At 38.6% G+C, this 12,741-nt stretch overlaps 1 protein-coding gene across 6 annotated transcripts in view; it reads right to left on the reverse strand.

Moving 5' to 3' along the window:
- Positions 1 to 12,741, reverse strand: part of sept9a (septin 9a) — a 63,331-nt gene that overhangs the window by 17,062 nt on the left and 33,528 nt on the right. Inside the window, exon 1 of one of the 6 annotated variants that reach the window (XM_043235889.1) lies at positions 5,013 to 5,129. The exons of the other annotated variants lie outside the window; for them this stretch is intronic. The gene's annotated coding sequence lies outside the window, so the exon portion shown is untranslated. Of the gene's footprint in view, positions 1 to 5,012; positions 5,130 to 12,741 lie in introns of those variants that run through there. 6 annotated transcript variants of the gene reach the window in all.

The raw sequence follows: 12,741 nt of genomic DNA on the forward strand, positions 1-12,741 counted from the left end.
GAAATCATTCTAATTTGCTTGTGTATAATATAAAGGTTTCCATCTGAAGCGATATATAAAGCTTATGAAGCAAAAATTTGGAACACACACGCATATGCAAACTGTATGTAATGTATTTTGAAGAACCAACAGCCAACCTGACAGTCAATGAAAGTTGATGTTTCTTATTTACAGATTAACACACAAAAAAATGTAAAAAGGCACTTTAGTAACTCCAGATCAAAGTCTATAGTGGAAACGCATGCAATCCTCTCTCATTCCTGTGAGTCATCACTAAGTGAGCTTCTATGACAGACATGGTGTCGACTGACAGGTTTGGGGGCCTCCACCGCTAACAGACTCCATGCCTGAGGAGATAACAGTTAGACGGGCCATCTGAACACTGAAACTCCCGCAGAGAAAAACAGCGTAAGGGTGAGAGGAGAGGTGAACACACAGAGCTGTGGCTGATAGCCATTTCCTGGATTGGAGAATGTTGGAGGCCAGAGACTTGTTTTTAACCAACATGGGATGCCTACAAATAACAAATCTCTTTCCAAGCCATCATCAGAACAGCATTTTACATATTTGACGTAATGAGAACCAAATCACAGTTCCTGCCATTACAAACAACACAAGCAGCTATTATCATCAATAGTGAAAATCCAACTACGGTTTACATTGTGTGTTATTTCTCAAATTAGCCTTTTGCATAACACAGTGATTTGTTAAAAACAATCCAACGAGACCCCAAAATCTCAACGGACAAAACCAAAACTTTCCATCAGAAACTCGAGAGTTGGACGGTATTAGTTGCTCTCTGTTTTCAATTACAGGCAAAAAACATCTTTCTTCTAACGCTGTCAAGTCTCCAAGCATTCAATAGCTTTGTAAACAGATGCCAGCAAAGAGTACGAAGAGAGGAAGTCAGACTGAACAAGTGATTTATTCCTCCCAGCCCGAGGTAAAGGTTGCAAATCACGGACTGTATCTGTGGTGGGACACTTGTGAAGCGGCCACAGAGGATTTGCAAGAGCACACGGAGGAAGAAACGGTTTCATCCCAGACTAAGCGGAGTCCACAGTACTCAGATCAAGCTGTGAGACCATATTTCATGAATTAGCAGCAACTTCCTGTTTGGGCCATCTGTAAAGAAAGGCATGTTTACAAGCATGAGTGGTCTTCTAACTATCAAGACTAACAGATTCTATTTAGCCAAAGAGGATTCTATAATATATATATATATATATATATATATATATATATATATATATATATATATATATATATATATATATATAAGATTTTTATTTTTATAGGTCATTTAAATTGTTTTTTTTTTTTTGCGATTAATCACATCCAAGATAAATGTTTTTGTTTGCATAATACAGGTGTGTTCTGTGTTTTTATGTACATATAAACACATAAAAAGTATATTCTAATTTGTAAATATAGATTTTACATGCACTTACATGTCTATTTTTATACTCATATTTTATATTATACATATTTAATATATGTTTTTTTTCTGAAATTACATATATGTGTGTGTTTATTTATACATACATATATATAATACATTATGTCATATGTTGATAACCAATACAAGTAAAAATATGTGGTGCATCTCTTAATTAAAGAACCTGTATGATTTGTCAGAATCAAGCAGCCATTTGAACTTCACTCTGTTCCTGAAGAGGAACCCCAGATGACCAAACAGACATGAGCTGTATAACAAATGCATGTATGTAAAAGATATAACTTAAATTCAGCTGATAAGACATTTCCTGTGAGCTCTGGAAAAATGATCACAAACTCTTTCAATATGTCTGTTCTTCTCCTTACACATTTCCCAACATGCTTCCAAGAAAAAAAAATGGCAAGATGATTCATATTTCTTGTCTTCTACACTATATTTTTGTCAAATGGTACCATTACCATTTCAAAGATTGCAGGGGGTGGGGGACACCATCACACATGGGAGCCATCACTTTGCTAAAACCTTTATGTCTCAGAAGTAAATGATTCCAGAAAGAAAAAATAAAACACTAAGTACTGCCTGGAATATGCCAGAGGATATGCAATATACAACGAGATGCATACAATTACATGAAAGATTATGATTAAGCTCCAGAAAACTACAAAAGACTCACAGAGGCAAGATCCAGCCAGTTAGAGAGTTACAGAATGATTCAAGCAAGGTCAGAGCGGGATGATTAACAACTCGAGAAAGAGACAGAGAGAGAGAGAGAGAGAAAGAGACAAAAGGAGAGAGGGAATAAGCAAACTGTGGCCTCCCACAGAGAGCAGTTCAATGCAGAAGGGAAATTGATGTTAACTCTGCACAAACACAGAGTGTAAGACCACAGAGTGCTGGGCCAGAGAGGATGACCTCTGATGCTCAGGGTTGTAAAAGCAGATGGTGTCATGCATACAATGGAAAAACGTCTGGAAGTGAGGGATATCATACTCCCAAACTGGCAAAGGACAGCAGAAGTGTAAGTGAGCGATAAGGACGGTGTGAAAAACAATATGGAACAGGAAACATTCCCAAACGGTACGCTCATCCACTTTTACATTTGAAGAAACTGGAATGAAAATAAATATGTGACTTGGCTAACAAGCTCACCAACTCCTAATGTTGTCATAGCATGCGTGTTAACGCTCCCGACTGCCAAAATATTAAACGCGCAGAAAGGAAATGTTCTGCCAGCAAGCTTTTAGTCGAAAATGAAGTCATCCGCAATCTGTTCCTCTGGCTAAACAGATATGAGCCACCTGTACAGCATAGCTGGAGTGATAGGACCTCTGGAAATCTGTCGCTGGCATTCTTAACACATGATCCAGCAGTAGTCTTGAGGGGTTAAAGTGTATCTGTGGAATGACCGGAATGACCTTTAAAGATGGATCATGGACCTGACCTCAAGGATTAGAAACACAAAGCAAAGCTAATACAGCAGAGTGACATCACTTCTACGATGTGAAAGATCAGCGAAGATAACATTGGAGATTGGATGGGAGATAAAACACGAGCGATTGCTCAGCAGGCTTCAGTTCTCAGGCAAACACGAATTCCTGTTGCAAAAGGGTCTTTTGCCTTCAAAGACGGGCTCAAACAGAGATTCCAGCACGCTATCTGTATTGAGATAAATGAACACATTCACTTAGCTCAGTCATATGACTGTCCAAATATGCTCAGAAACCATCTCAAGCTGTAGATCCTTGAAACAGGTCTCATGACCAAAGTGATCAAATACAGTAAAACCGCCAGATGATACTTCAACGTGAACAGACCAGAAAAGCAAGCCACCCTTTAAGGAAAAAAAAAGAAAATTTAGTTGTGCTTACATTGCCTAAGGTGACATTTAATTTTTATGTTAAAAAAGGAACTTGAATAAATAGCATTTAAAATGATGGCAAGCAGAACTCACAGGAACAAGAATGACTACTGAAACAATTAATTATAGTTGAAGGCATGAGTTTCATTTCTTACCATCCGTTAAATCTAGACATTCCTTAATACTTTGCATAGCAAATCACTACTGGTTATACAGTGCCTATGAAAGCATGTTTGTGATAACCTTGTGTGCCAGGCAGGTGTTTATGACACTTAACCGCCACGGCTCTGAAGGTACAGTGTGACCACGCTGCATTACTGCCAAAGACCATAGGGATTAATGCAAGCAGACGTATACGGGAAAGCAGAAACACACACACACTCCCCATGAATATTCCCAACAAAGCCAATTGTGAAAAACATTTCCATCCCGCAAGAATCTTTCTAAAAGTCCTGTGGAGCTTTCAGTGGAAGTGGGCTGAAACCCTCAGAGGTCTGCTGCTCTGGGTTTGGGAGAGTATGAGTATGTTGACTGTATAAATAGAGAAAGGGCAGAGAGCAGTTTGAGATGACTCATCAAAATGAGGAAATTCTCCCAAACCAGGAGCAAAATGTGCTGTAGAAGTGGTTTCACTTTGTTAGCAGTGAACACCTCTGGCTTTTAATACATCTCTGACATGCTCCGAATGACCACCTACACTGACACAGAGTGTGCCAACTAGTCTTGGCCTACACTATTTATTTTTACTTTAGTATCAAGCTATGGCTCCATGTCAAACCTTTTGACAAAAGAATCAAATGCTGGGCTTTGCTGTTACTTTTTTCACATTTTTAACACCTCAACAAATGATGGCAAGTCTGTGAAAGTGTCACTGATAGCAACTGAAATGGGCTGAAGTAAATGCACGACTTTTTACACAGAAACAGATAATGACATAGACATGAGCGGGCTGGAGAGGAAGAGTGCGTGAGGATTTCTTCCTGGTCCCCTGCAGGATGTGGGCAGGCATATAAATGCCTATGAACATTAGAATATATTTTCAAGAATAAAGAAAAGGAAAATTTGTAGGATTAAGTATTTTTGTATTGTCAACAAATGACACTCAAACAATCAATTGTGCAAAAACAATAAATAAAAAAAAATCTTTATATATATATATATATATATATATATATATATATATATATATATATATATATATATATATATATATAAATAATTACAGGAAAACTTAGCCTTTGAGGAGGTGAAATTACACAAGGCTAGTGTGTCTGGGTCTCATGGAGCCTTGTAACCTGTGCACGTTTAATTACAAGGCCAAGACAGAAGGTGCAGACAGGGAGTAAAGGATGAAAAAGGAGAGCGGAACAGGCAAACACGCCCCCTCTGCAAACTCACAGATGCTTAAAGAGACCCAATAAATCTTCCCTGCTCAGAACTTTCCAGTTTAAACATCCATGAAGCTCTAACATGGAAAACAAGCAGTCTCAGGCGTTAACATGAAAAAAACATCATACTTATACAGACACACCAACATGTACACGCAAAAGTCCAGCTTGTTTTCAAGTATACTTTTCTACAATGTTAGTCAACGCATGTAAAGAAGCAAGAGGTAGCGGTACACAACCAGAATGGGAGATATCAAGGGAAAGAAAAGGAAAAAGAGAGGAAGAGAGTGAAAGTGTGTTGACCTACCCTCTGCTCGTCCCTGCTCAGCCTTAAACCTCCAGTGTGAGCCTCAGCTGGAGTCTCTGGGCTTCTCTCTGACTCCACCTACAGTGTCATGTGACACTAGCTCACCACACCTCTCTGTAACTCAGATCTCAGTGAAAAGAGATGGCCAGAGGAAAAAAGAGAGAGGGAAAGAAAGCAGGAGGCCTATCTGCCTGACAAAGCGTGCACACATAGACACACACACACACACACACACAGAGCTAAGCGACTGCATGTCTATCCCTCCGCAGTTTTGAATTGAAAGAAAACAGAGCAAGAGCTTAGACTGTCCAGCACCAATGATTTATGAGTTCTGAACTACCTGAGCCAAGCTGTTGTTCTTCCAGTTCTTCCAAGAATTTGCGGGATCTCAATTATTCAGTGAGAAATTTTGAGAGATTATATTTACACACACATCTTGTGGGGACAAGGCATGTTTTTTTTTATACTGTACAAACCACACATTCTACTCTACACCAACCCTAGACATAAACCAACCCCTTACAGAAATTTTTACATTCTGGAAAAAAAAATAAAAATCATTCTGTATGATTTAGAAGCGTTTTTATAAGCTGGTTCATAAACTCAATTTAGTGTGTGTGCACATGTTTATATAATTTACATATTCAGATTATTTACTTTTTTACGTACTAACATAAATCTGAAATTTAAAACAACTTTACGATTTTATGAAATTCAACTAATAAAATCATCATAACTAAAGTATTTCCAGCTAGGGCTACACAATATAGTTCTATAGAGCCATAGTTGATGGACAAGCTCGATGTATTAAATACCGCTCCATCTGAAGAGAGGTGATTTCCTGCACAAGATCCCAACACTAATAAAATAATAAACTAAAAAAAAAATAATAATAATAATAAAATAATAATAATGATAATGCATTTAATAATACATTATATAAGCTTTTTGTAACTCTGTAACTTTTTTATTTTTGTTTATTCGTGATCCAAACCATGCCAAAAAAACACATGCTTTTCGATCAGTGTCTCCAAATCAAAAGCAGATCTCTCATAATTCCTCACTTAGAGTTTAGAAGGAAAACCACACCTTAACTTTAACAGAATCTATCGACAGTAAAGGGAGGCTCAGATTACACTCTTAATCAATGAACCCATCTGTCCACTTTTTAATGAGCCACGCATGGAAAATTACTGTGCATTTCTATTTCATGCCTAGTCTCGTGCTGCGGAGCTTGAGTATGTTGCAGGGAAAATGAGTAAGACTAATAATAACCTTGTTTACTTCATCAAATCAGATGTGCCAGATTATTGTAGTCACTCCAAACGTGTACCATGAAACTGAACAGGCAGCATTCATTGCAACTCCTGATGTAGGGTGTCATAAATTGCAGGTCGTGGCTCTTGACAATAAGCTACTTCCCTTCTTTCACCCACCAGAGGGGGGGCTCGAGTTTCAGCATCAGTTTTTATTAACACGGAGCGAAAATAAACCCTTCCGATGTTTGGCTGGGTTTACAACAATTCCAAGAGCCAGCGTTCCCGTTCTCTGAGGGCAAATCCTTTGCGCTCTCTGCACTTTTTCTGGGAGGCCTCATTTCTGCTTTTCTTCTGAAGTGCTTGTGAAAGCAACAAACTCTGTGTTTAAAAAAAAACCTGCATTCTAGATAAACCGCTCAAACCTGTGGTTGGAACAACATAAGCATTTGCTTAATTGTTTGGGCATTTTCCCCCAAAATAAAAAAGGAACCTACTCGTTTGCCAAAGTTTTCCCAGATGCTATTTATAGGAAACCAGGGAGATCTGTTCCTCTCCTCCAACATAGATCTTCTGAACATGCAGCCATCATGCAATGATCAAGCTCAACATGCACCCATCTCCACTGTTCCTGTCAGCATCTACTGACTTTCTCCAACCATGTTTCCTCTTTGGTTTCTGGAAAGCCCTGCACGCAGATGTTAAAAGGAGAGAAAGAAGCTGGAGGGGAGAGCGAGACATTTGTTCCCTTGCTAGGAGGTCTTACAGCAGATAAACAATGGAGCTGCGCCATCTTTGTTCCCCAGAGCTGAGAAAGAAGGGCTGATTTACTCTTCTCCTAGACTAATGCAAACCATTTGTCTTAAGGGTTCACTTTTACAGTGGTCACAAGTGCACAGTTTACATGGTTGTGAGAATATGTAATACACAAGCCCATCTGAGATTGTGTTATGACCAAAACACCTCACAGAGAACATAGAGAAGCAACTTTCAGTACAAAGTCACCTGAATTCTAGCTAGAGTAAAAAAAAACAAATTGTGTTTAATTTCTAGTTAAAAATCATGCTTGCACTTGAGCTGCAAAATGGCTTCATTGGAACGTCATTAACCATCTTAAGTGAACTAAATCATCTTCTCATTAATTGTTATTTATTTGTTGCAGTGGGAAACTTAAAATTCGAGATTTGGCATTATTCACTCACATCAGGGTCCCACTGGTTAATTTAGATTTCTTCCTACTTAAACCACAAGAGTAAACGGAGTGAGTGCTATTACTTTATATGAAAGTCAAAGAGTCTGTGATATCCATAAACCACTCTGCATTTGATAACCGGGTCTTCTGGGAGCTGTGCTGAGAAAGCAGGCCATATGCATTAAAGCAGGCAAGGTACAGAGCTGCCACGGGATGAGGATAAATTCACTTTAGGATTTTTACCAAAGATCTTGCCTGGTTACTGAAATCTTAAAAAAAACATTTAGTGCTTGTCTCTTAGCAGCAAGTAAACTAGGTATCAAAAGAACAGAACTCTGTATTCCACGTTTTGTCTGTCAAGCAGCCAGCATGTATTAGTCTTCAGACTTAATTTTCATCTCAAGGTTTTTGCATGTTAAATAAAAAATAAACTCACATTGTGTCACTCACATTTACACATTGCTTCAAACTTTTGTGATCAATTACTTTAGTATATAATTATATGTCTGTCTTAGCAACTCTCAAGGTTTGACGTGGTAATGTACATGACAACGTTTATGTGTTTAATCTTGGAAAAATATATCTGTTGCTACGACAGAGCAAGTACAGACTTAAAAAAAATGCTGTTAAATACAAGGCAGTGCTGAGTAAAATATGGACAAACGCAGCAATTGGGTTATTTTTAGTCTAATACATTTTTTTTTCACCCAATGTTTATATTTTATTCCATTTTAAATTTATTTCAATAACCATACCATTTTGGTTAATATTAACAATGGTGGTTGAGAAGTCTACATCTTATAGCATTTGAAATGTTTTGTTCGTTTGTTCGTTTTCATTTATTTTCACAAACTGTATTAAATTTTAGCATAGGACATTTATCAGTCTGACAAGAATTGTAATACAGGTGCATCCCAAGTCGGCAGTAACAACAGTGGATGTGCATTCGACTGCAGGCCACTGAGAAAATGCCAATTATTATGCATAAAAAGCTATATCAGATGACTGATCACGCAACATGCTTCACAACAAAACAACAGCAGTATCACTTTACAGCCGGCTGTCTCCTCAGCCCTCTGACTGCACAGTGACCCCCATCCTTGGATCCAGCGCTAATTTGTTCGATCAACAGCTTGGCTCGCACGGCTGGGATTGAGTTTATCCCCCGAAGAACATGCAGACAGACAGATAAGAACAGATATCATTATTCCTGTTGCGTGCCAAGAGACACATAATTTGGCCACAAGCGCCTGTCACAAGCCATGCCAGCGTGTCCGTCCGGGCCTGGGTGTGGGGGGTACAGCTGGCACAGAGGGTCTCTGACCCCGACACAAGAGCAGGGGAGCCAGCTGTACACGCTCATCCCCAGTCAAAACCACGAGGCCCAAGTCGAGAAAAGGGAGGCCGGGGGTTTGTAAAAGTATAAGAGCTGCACAAATCACACACTCACAGTTGTGGAGGGATGCCTTCACACTACGGCCCCGCAGAGTCAGGGCCAACAGCCAGAGACACTGACAGAGACTCATACTGAGCTTGTGAGTCTGTTTGATCCCTTGTTTTCAAACACCACCCTTCTGCCACCGCTCATGAACATAGACGAGTTTGTCAAAATTAGAATATTGTGAACGAAGCAATATTAACTAAAATGGCACTTACAATTATTTCAGCATTTTTTTTAACCCTGTAGTACCACAAACAGCACATGATAGCCAACACAAAGCCAAAGAAAATCCTGATAAGACAAATTGGATATATTGTGATAAGCTTCCTGACAATCTCTAAAATTTACATACCAACTTGCTGCATTAAAATCCAGAACCATCTTTTTTTTTAACCTTTTACATGGGAAACACTGATTAAGCAGCAAACCTCAGTGGGCGGATGCCGCCCTGTTTTCCAGAGCTTTTGGGAATGTAGAGTCATGGTGAGGAGGCCGTTAGAGAAAACATAGTCAGATGCAGTCAAAGGCTTGTTTGTCACCATTCGTCCAGCTCTGCAGCATGCTTCATGCAGATGAGAAACCACCACTCGCTTCCGCACCACACAGCAGCTCTTTTGTTCTCTCCAGTACAGAGAGCCCGAGGAGGACACGTGTGAACAAGGACTCGAAGATGATTTAGTAGGAAAACTGCTCTATCTAGACAGCTTTTCTCTCTGGATCGGAGATCTATTTTAGGCCATTGGTTCTCAACTTATACATTTCGACAAAAAAAATGGGAGGTCGGTTCTGTAAGAGTTATCAAAAAAAAACATTTAGATTAGCAGAGACTCGGCATGTATCAAAACTATGTAAACTCCTACTGTTTGTATGAAAATAAACTCTAGCTATTAGCATTTCAAAGTCGCCACAGTAAATTTAATTTTAAATGAAGCACACAGGCGCCTCATGGGACGGGGTGTGTGTGTGTGTGTGTGTGTGTGTGTGTGTGTCATGGTCCTGAGGAACATTAAACTTTCAACCACAACAAGTCTACATCAGCGGTTGTTTTGTGTAACTTACAAAAGACCACAGTCCTCACAGAGACTCCTTATGTACCAAAATGTACCTATTTATATATTATTGAGCTCTGATCTCAAAAACATTTTGTCAAACTGTAATATCTTCACCTGATGGAAAAAGGTAAGACTCCTGTAGAACAGTGACTCCTACTGGTCCTCAAAGAAGCTGCAGATAGAGAGAGCGAGAAAAAGAGAAAGCGAGCAATATAACATACAACTCACAATTCTAACAGGAATTCAACCTGAAATTAAATAACAGCATACAACAGCCATCAAAACCACATTCATTACTTCCTCTCACATCCATGTGGTCCTCGATCTCCACTACTTCTTTTATTTATTCTTTAATATCTGGATCCAAAATAAGCCTACAGTTAGTCTAAATCAACCTGATGTGGAAGTAGCTGGAAATTTTTGCAAGCACCTTAGATGCAAAAAAGTTATCACAAAAGGGGACTATTCACAGGAATAGTTCTGGACTGAGTAATAACTACTGAGCAAAGCCAACTCAGACATCCAACACTGTATCTGTGTGTGTGTGTGTGTGAGAGACTAGTGGAAAGTTTGCTGATGTGGTGTAGCCTCAAAATGAGATCAATACGAACATTTCAAGAATCCGAACATATAATAAGTAACTTTTCATTTTCAATCTACTCGTCTCTGGCCAAACAGCAGACGTGAAGCAGCTGAAAATGTGACACAGAGGCCTGAAAGCACAGATGTGATCAAATACTGCTTGAACGCTTGACAAACCGCGACATTAACCGCTGCATCAATGAGCTGCGCTAACCTCCATATCACCTTTTCTTGCTCTCTTTTGTTTCTCAGTCTCCTCGGTAACTTCTCACACAAGAAAAAAAAAGAAATAACAAAAAAAAAAGGCTGGAAACTTCTAGATCATCCCATCGCTGACATTCGCAGGGCTCTCCGAGGAGAGTGCATGTGCCAAACACAGTAAAATTAAGAGCGCTCCTAGCATTCCACTCGTCTCAGGAACTCACTCCTTCAGCCCTCTAGAAAAGTTGCATGGTCATCTAGTGTGCTTAATGGAGAAGTAAATGATGGTCTGCAACAAACAAATAAGGTGATGCAAGCAATTTTCCAAATTCTTTTCTATGCCGGCTTAGTATGCACAGACAGCTTTAACTCAAATATTCATATCTCACACTGTGGTGCCCTGAAAACATTGCTCTATAAGAATTCAGACGCTAGTGTTGTGAGTTTGAGGAAGTTTGAGGATCTGTTTGACGAGCAAAGGCAGACACAGAGAAGTTCAGAATACCTGTTTGAAACTGAAAACAACAGATCAAATGGAAAAACATCTAGGGTGGCATTTCCACAAAATTCTGTTTCTTGCAGAATTCACTGCTTCTTGCCCATTTTGCAACACTTTTAAAATGAAATGTTTGGTAAAATCTGCTGGAAACCCTGGAAACCTGAAACCAATCTTTTAAAACAAAATGTTCTGCTCACGTTTGACGGCGATGTATGGCCTGCTTTAAACCCAGCAATAACAAATGCAAACTTGAGTCAACACCTTTGCTGAAGCAACCTTTAGTATACTTCTAGGATGCACTGAGCTCTTTTATTGTGACTTATACAATGCTGTAGCAGGTACCAAGCAAGTTTAATATGTTAGAAATACCATACATGGAGCAGGTTATGCGATACAAATGTTAAAGGTGTAATATTTAAGATTGATAGCTAGCAGTTGAAATGGGTACTAAAGAACAAAAGGCATTCTGCCCCGGAAAGTACATTTAACAGTAGAATTACTGGCTACAGAATTATTATTATTATCATCATCATAACAGACACTGCTATGTAAACATAACATGTTTCCTCAATATTTTCAAACATATGGTATTTTTTTTGGCTCTAGAAGAGTCAAAACGTACATACAGCACCTTTAAATTTACGCCAAATTTATGAGATTACAAATCATGCACAATAGCCTAAGGCCTGGTTTCGGTTTAGACTAAATCGGGATTAGGCCATAGTTCAATTAGGACATTTTTATGAACATACTTTTTTATGAAATTACTTTTATCTTATCTTAAGGCAATGACATGTTTTAAGATCAGTCAGTGCAAGTTTTGTTTATTTGAAAAAGCTAAGATTTACATTTAATCTAGAACTAGACTTAAGCCTTGTCTGTGAAAGGGGGAAAAGTGTTTTCACACAATCACACAAAATAAGCTTTTATTAACTGATAATCTTCCCATGTATTATGTATTACGTTTTTCTGCCTATAGTATTCATTAGGGATGCACCGAAATATAAAAAATTCTTGGCCAAAAATGAAAACCGAAAAAGAGGAAACCAAGGCTGAAATATTTATTGAGCACATTGCCACAATGCACAGTATGAAATAAAATTCAAACTAAAAGGTTTAACTTGCCAACGACTAGTGTACATTAAATAATAATGTGCAGGCCTACTGAAAGGTTGCAAAATGAAATGTTCTCAAGTGCATTTAATTTTTTTCTCTGTAGAACAAGTGCAACTGCTTAAAGAAACAACATTTTCTCTGTAGGCCTACAACATAATAATGTATCAAAACAAATACTGCCATAGCCCACATGTTAACTGTAGAACTTTAACAACAAATGCACCAAGAATTGCAAATGTGCAAAGTGGATAATACATATTTAAACACTAGATGAGCCCAATCTACTTCCTGAGGAAAAGGGTGGCAGGGTTTTCTTGATGAAGAGTAGCTACCATATGGCTGTCGTGAAAATAATTGCTGAAATATCTGCAGTTATATGCTCTTGAAATT

This window comes from Puntigrus tetrazona, chromosome 3, assembly GCF_018831695.1.
Source record: "Puntigrus tetrazona isolate hp1 chromosome 3, ASM1883169v1, whole genome shotgun sequence".
In the NCBI taxonomy this organism is placed as follows: Eukaryota; Metazoa; Chordata; class Actinopteri; order Cypriniformes; family Cyprinidae; genus Puntigrus; species Puntigrus tetrazona.